We start from the raw sequence: 7,086 nt of genomic DNA, 5'->3' as shown, positions 1-7,086 counted from the left end.
TTCTCAAGATCAGTGTTTTTAAAGTATTTCTTCATTTTTCTGAACTTTCCAACCTCTGTATTGATTTGAAGTGTTTGTCAAAAATAATTTATGTTGAAATAAATGTTTGCTGACCTTTCAACAAATCTAAGCAAATATAAAACTATTCAGATTTTATTAGAAAACTGCATATACACAGTGAAAAAAGGAATCTTAAAAAATTATAGATTATAGCATCTCAGAAGTGACAGAACAATGTATGATGGATTATATACTTTACTTCAGAATGTAAATGGACAGTTTATGGGGGGAATTAGAAGAGTCTCCCCCACCGTAATACAGATTAATACAGTGACAGGGTACTTACTGTATTGTACACACTGGAAGGGAAGAGTACACACTGGAAGGGTGTTTAACAATGCTTGACTAAAGCAAAGTGAATTTGCCAGTCTCAATTTAAAACTACTTCTGTATTTGGTTTCTGTTAAACACTTTTTCTGAGATTTTGAGTGGGAGCCCAACCGAAGAGTATTTTAGGCTAATATGGATACTGCATTGGAAGAGAAAAGGAAAGGGAAGAAAACTCAGGTGCCACCAATCAACAAAAGTGTTTCTACTTAATATTTTGATAGCAGAAAAAGTTACTGCTTTAAAGCAGAAACTGTTTTTGCAGTGTATTACTTAGAGGAGCTTGAGGAATTGCAGAATTCCTTAACTGCATCTGATAATATGAAATCAGAAGGCAAAATATATTTTAAAGTAGTAAGATAAAGTAATTTTCTCATAATTTTGGTCAGAATTCTGGGGAAGAGTAATAGCTGCAGATAACTTAAAACAATAAAGTAATTGAAGTCCATTTTTAAAAAGGTTGAATGAATTAAAAAGATGGAAAAAATGCCTTGACAGTCTAATTAATCAAAAAGTACTTCTGTATTTATAAAATCACATGCAATGAATAGAAGTGCTTATTTTAGGGAAGAATTAATAAGTAAAACATGTTGAATAGAGCTAATGTGAAAAATGTAAATGGAACTCCTTCAGTTGTCTTTTGGGGTGTCCTATAAACAGTGAACACTTTTTGAATCTTCACACATAAGCTATTTTAAAGACATTAATTTCCTCTGTTACCTCTATTTCAGCCCAACTCTTAATTAATTTTAATTTTTTTTTAACCAGAGGTAATTCCTCATTCACAGTTGTTCAATGTTAACTTACAGTTAACCTGAATTTGCAGTATTACATGGTGGAAAGATCTCTGCTGCTCTAAGTCTGCTCTAAAAGTATGGTTATTAAGTTATGCTGGCAATGGTACAATACTGGGTGAGTGGTAGATGTTGATCCGGGCACATGTCAGAAGTCAGTGCTTACTCAACTTTTTAGAAGTTTGAGGAGGTGGAGATTAAATAGGGAAATTTAAAATACTGTTGCCTAGAAATGCATGGCTTAATACAGGTAAAATCAGCAATGTTTTCTAGAATCCAGCTTAGGTGCATTTTAAAGAATGACTGGCTGTCCACTGTGCCTTCCAAGGTTGCACTGGGGTGTAACAGTGAAATCTTTTCCATTAAAAGTTTACATAAATACTATACTACCCAGTTAATGCTTGCAAGCTATTTTTGGGGTGCATGGTTTCCAACAGAACTGTGTGGGAGCCTGTGCACAGAATTCCTCCTTTCAAGCAAGTATTTGTTGTACTGTTGTCTGTCTAGAGTTGATCGTCCAGCTGTTGATTTCTTCGTATCCTGTTTTGACTTAATGCTTAGTAATTTCCTGCACCCCAGGAAGTTGCTGGGAAGATGTATCCTTAAAATATATGAAGGAAGCCCCTTCTAGGCAGTGTAGAAAGAAAACAGAAGTACAAAGCATAGCTATGCAGGAATCAAACAAACTTTGGTCTAAATGATATAACTTACAATGAGAAGTAAGTAGTGGGAATTATCTTATCTGATCTTGTAGGAAAATCTGTCTCCTTAACTCATCTATTAACATTGGAAGATTTTTCACATTTAGTAGGTTGGGTTTAAGGTATAATCCTTATTATGTGCAACATCAGGAAATGTAGAACGCTAAAAATAAAGTGTGTTTGTCTCCATAGTGCGGTGGAATGAAAACAGATGGCAGGCAGCACATATGGCTGCCAGAAGCTGGGAACACCCATTTGCAGGGTTCTTGCAGCTCTAAACAAAACAATCCAAAACAAAGGAACTCCAAGAGGAGCAGAGATTGTTACAGGCAGATATCAGGATGTCTGTCTCTTCTCCACGCCCACACTCCTCATTTCTTTACCTTTGGTTGCTCAAGCTAGCAATGGAAGTAAACTATAAGTTAAGAATTTGATAGACCTCATTGGTATTTGTCAAAACTTAGCATTTCTTAAGTATAGGCATTATTTAAAGTAAATCTCTAATTTCTATTGTAGGTTCAAGCCTCTGGGTTTGGACAAAATTTGAAGTTTTGCCACTGTTGTCCAAGCAATTCAACACCATAAAAAACGTGTCAGTATTGAAGGGACTTCTGTATCTCGGCTTCATATCATATGGAAGGTTGAGAAGGAAATTGCAGACAAGTGCCTTCCTTAAACCCAGTTGCTGGAATGGACTTAGGTCCTTTCTATACTTTGAGTATTTTGGGGGAATTTATTCAACATTATTTGCAGTAGTTCAGCTTACCTGGTGCTGGTTCTGAAGGTTCTTTACAGGGTACTGCTGTTGCAAGCAATGCTTTATGCCTTGTACCTTATGGCCTGTCTAAACAGTAATCAGTGATGTAATGTATATTATGTGTACCTATATGATCGCTGGTCATATAGTTGTCAACATGAGCAGAAGGCAAGAGTAATAACAGTAATACCTGGGATAATTTGGGGTTTTTTGTGCTAATCTTGGATATTTAATCCAAGCAGAAGGACAGTAGAGTAAAAACCAAAAAAAAAGGGTCTTTAGTAGATTGAAACAGTTCCTTCTTTATTTAAGTTTTTAATTTCAGGAGCAGAATTTTGAGACTTCCCAGCCTATATTATGGAACTTAGGAATGGCCAATAAACAAGCCAAGGTCAAATATATGTATTTTAGGTATGCAGGTGTTATGAAATGTGTAAAGGCTTAAATGTGACTGTGAATAAGATAACAATGATTTTCTCTATTCTTAAGATTTTTGTTCTTATTCTTGGGCTTGGGGGCTTTTTTTATGGTAAACCTTGTAATTAGGCTTTAGCTTTGTTTATGATTAGTCTGCTTCAGTTTCTTCAACTTTATTTTTTCTCGTCTAACTTAAAATACATTTTAATTTACTTTAATTTATGTACACAGTTACAGCTGTATGGTAAATACACTGTGACAAAAAATAAGTTGATTTATTTATTTGGTAAAAGGAGATGAAAGGGATAGATTTTTTAATCTTAAAAATATTCAAACTCAGCAGAAAAAAAAAAAAAAAAGCAATAGTAATTAAAATTGATGATGCCCAGAAACCAACAAAGTTACCAGGACTTAATAAAATTTTATGGCGAAAGAAAATGTAATGGACTACATAAACGGATGCTGGTAGAAGTAGCTTCCAATGACTGACCCTGGTTTTGAGACATTTTACTGTGTGTTTATTTATATTTAAGTCCCTGAAAGTTTTCAGTATAAGGAAATTGCTGAGACTGGTGAACAGGGTTTTTTATAAATCTGTCTGAGATTTAAGGAATATCTGAGTTTAAATATATTTTTATTTTTATTAGTTTAAGCTATAGAAATAATTTTAGAATTAAGAACAGAATCCCACTTGTTAGAGATAATTCCTTCCTTTGTTCCAGTCAATAATCTGGATCTTTAATTTTGGAAAAAGTGTGTTTAGTGACATGTTGTAACCAAGAACTTTAGGTCTGCATTACCTGTAAGGATGTGAGATTTCAGTGTGGCATTGAGCACCTGCTTAGATTTGAAGAACTGAGTCTCCTGTTCAAGGTCTTACAAACTGGGGGAAAGATGATTTCACTATGCATTTTAGTGATGTTTCAGTGTATGTTCGTTAACTTGATCCTTTCATTACATAATGCTGAGTGTTATTTCATATCGTTGGAACTTCAGTAATATAGTGTATTATCCTTGAAGTGCCAGGGGAACATATTTTCCCTACTGAAAATCATCAACTAGCAGCTTATCTCTGTTGCAATCAAGAGGAAATGCTGGACTTACTTTAGGTGAGCAGCTTGGATAACAGTATACAGACTTCCCTGTGGAACAGTCATAAGGAAACCAGCTGATGTAAGAGAATGAAGACATCTGAGAGCACTGTTTAAGCAAACTCAAACTAAAGTAGGTGGAACAGTTGGTCACAGTCTCTTAGAGCAAATGGAGCAGCAAAGTACAGAATGGAAGGAGAGAGCCTCACTTCTCTTCACAGTGGTAATAATGCAGAGGCGAGAAGGATGGAAGGTAATGGAATGTATGTGTGTCCATGCTTGCATTGTATCAGAAGTCAAAATAACATGGGCTGCAGCAGCTTTCACCTTTAGCCAGAGTGCCAGGGAAATGAATGGTATATTAAAAAGCAAAGTTTACTACTGGCAAAAAGGATGTAAAACTTTATTGGCCAAAAAGGAAGTGCCTGGTTTTGGACTGCATTAAGAATTGTGGTGCTGTCCTGATTTGGTTTAGTATGAAGCACGCCCAAAACTGGTTTTGATTTGTGTTTTCTTTTGTTAGGTTGTGTAGGTTGGAGTTTCTGCCTGAGTATGCTAATGGATTTCCATGATGTTGGTGATATTGGTTTAAAAGAAAACGATCCTGTTTCCCCCCTCCCCCCCGCCAAAAAAAAAACCCTAAAAATATTCAAAATAAAAACTAAAACCACCCCCACTAAGGATGTAGGAACACAAACAGGAAGTGTTAGAGACTGCAGTTTAATTTTAACACCAGAGGATGAAAAAAGATAATGCTGATTAATGAATGTCAAATCTGCATCATTTTGGGGGGCTGTTTAGAAAAACTGATTGTTTCCTTTTTTTTTTTTTTAATAAACCAAATATTTTTTGAAAGGAATTTGTCTCATCATGGAGCCTTTCAAAACAGAACCTTAGGAAGTTCTTGCCCAAGTGTCAGTACTATGCATGATCTGCCATTATAAGTTATACTATTTGTCATATCAATTCTTCCTCTACACTTCAAAGTCTGTCTTTGATAGTGGTATTTTTAAAATATAAATCCATTTGATATTTTTCTTGTAAGGGTGAAACCCCAAAGTTCATGTTCAATGCAACAGGCATTGCAATTTTTCTTGACTATGAACTCTAACACTATGCTCTGCAACTTCACTTTGTAGTTTTATTTCACATTTTAAGGCTTGCTAGTAATAAATATTTGTACAACAGCTTATTGATTAAAAAAAGCCAAAACTGGGTGACAGAAAGATATGAAGAAATGGGCTTTCAACCAGACACTACATAAGAATAGCTTTCTGAAGACAGAGACTTACGTGCATTTCTGGCCCACAGAAATAAAATCTGTGATAGGAAACAGACTAAGAAACACTTGCCAGAATACACTTACCTTTTCTACTTTTGATTTCATTTATTTCACATACAGAACTGATTACCAATCATGTGAGGAAATTCAACCATTTGTAAGTATTTAGTGAAAAACACAAAGTCCATCTGTGAACAGAGCATGGAGGCAACATGTATGCCAATGGAAGACTGGCTGAAAGATTTTGGATATGGAAAAAAATAATATTCATTTCTAAAGATCATGAGATTTACTGGCGATAACCAGAGTATTGGTGATAACGAATTCAGTTGAAATCAACTAGAACCTATTCTGATCCAAGGATTGAATGTTAAATCCATAACTGGGGAATATTTTATTGAAAAAAATTGTATGGAAGGGACACTCCAGTCATGTAGTGTTTGTGGGTGGAGCAGGAGTTACTATGAGCAGAAGTGGTCAGTGGATTTTGTGTTTAATGCACATTAGAATGAGAAAACCAGGACTAGCACTACATATTAGCATTACCTATATTAGTGGTGAGATGGAGGGATTTTACAGTGAAGCATAAGCAGATGTTTTGTCCATCTTTTGGAAGATTCCTTTAACATGCGATATCAACTGTCTCCTGCGATAACCCTCACTGTTGTCTTCACTCAAAAGTTCTTCCAAATTTCCCTTTTTCTAAACTAGTGTTTTTTCGTCATTCAAAGCAGTGGCAATCAAGGCAACTTCCCAGTGACTCACAGGTAACATCTGGAGGCTTCTACACCATCCCTGGGTTCTGTCCTTTTCTCTCTTCCCTGGTGTATCACAGCCTGGTTACCCCAACCCCATAGAGCCTCCATGTGTTCCCTAGTTTATGACAACTGCTGTTCCCTCTCTGGTGGGCAGTGGGAGAAGCCATGAGGATGACAGTAGCATGAGGGAGTTCCTTGAATGTGGTCCTCTAAATCTACCACAGTCTTCACTGTTGGAAAATTTTGTTAATTTATTTTATCATTTTATTTCCTACCTGCTTTTTATATTGTGTCATCATGTCATGTGTTGCCCCACTCCCCATGGCATATTCATAGCACAACTGAAGCCTCAGCCTCCATCATTCCAGGAATGTGTCCCTCTCTGGTATCTTCCTTTGTCCCCAGTATTGTTCTGGTTCCCAGCAAGTCTACTGGCCACCAAGGGTAGCCTGCTGCAGGCCTGGTAACATAGGCCTTTCCTCACATCATTTTGAGACCCACTGCCATCCAGGAGCATGAGAAGTGGTGTAGGGCCCACAAAGGAGGGGAAAGTGAAGCAGCAGCTATTTTAAGGGAAGGGTTTTAGGACCGACATTACAACCTAGTGTTTTGGTATGTTTATGCGTATAATTCAAAAGGTCAGTGAGGATCCTGACCAAATTAAATAAGCAGATTTTACTGCATGAAGGAATTGCCATGGAAATTCAAAGAACTGAATGAATGACTATACATTAAGTTTGCATGCTGTACTACAGGTATCTGTCGTAAGGCTATGAATGCTGTTATATATTCAATTTAACTCCATAGAATAACTCAAACAGATGCTGAATTGAGAACAATATTTTTATTTCATGTCTTTTTGAAAGATTAACTATTGCTTTTTATAAATATGCAAAGAC

This window comes from Vidua macroura, chromosome 1 (genome assembly GCF_024509145.1).
Source record: "Vidua macroura isolate BioBank_ID:100142 chromosome 1, ASM2450914v1, whole genome shotgun sequence".
NCBI lineage: Eukaryota > Metazoa > Chordata > Aves > Passeriformes > Viduidae > Vidua > Vidua macroura.
The sequence above is the reverse complement of the archived record's forward strand: the minus strand, read 5'-3'. Positions refer to the sequence as shown.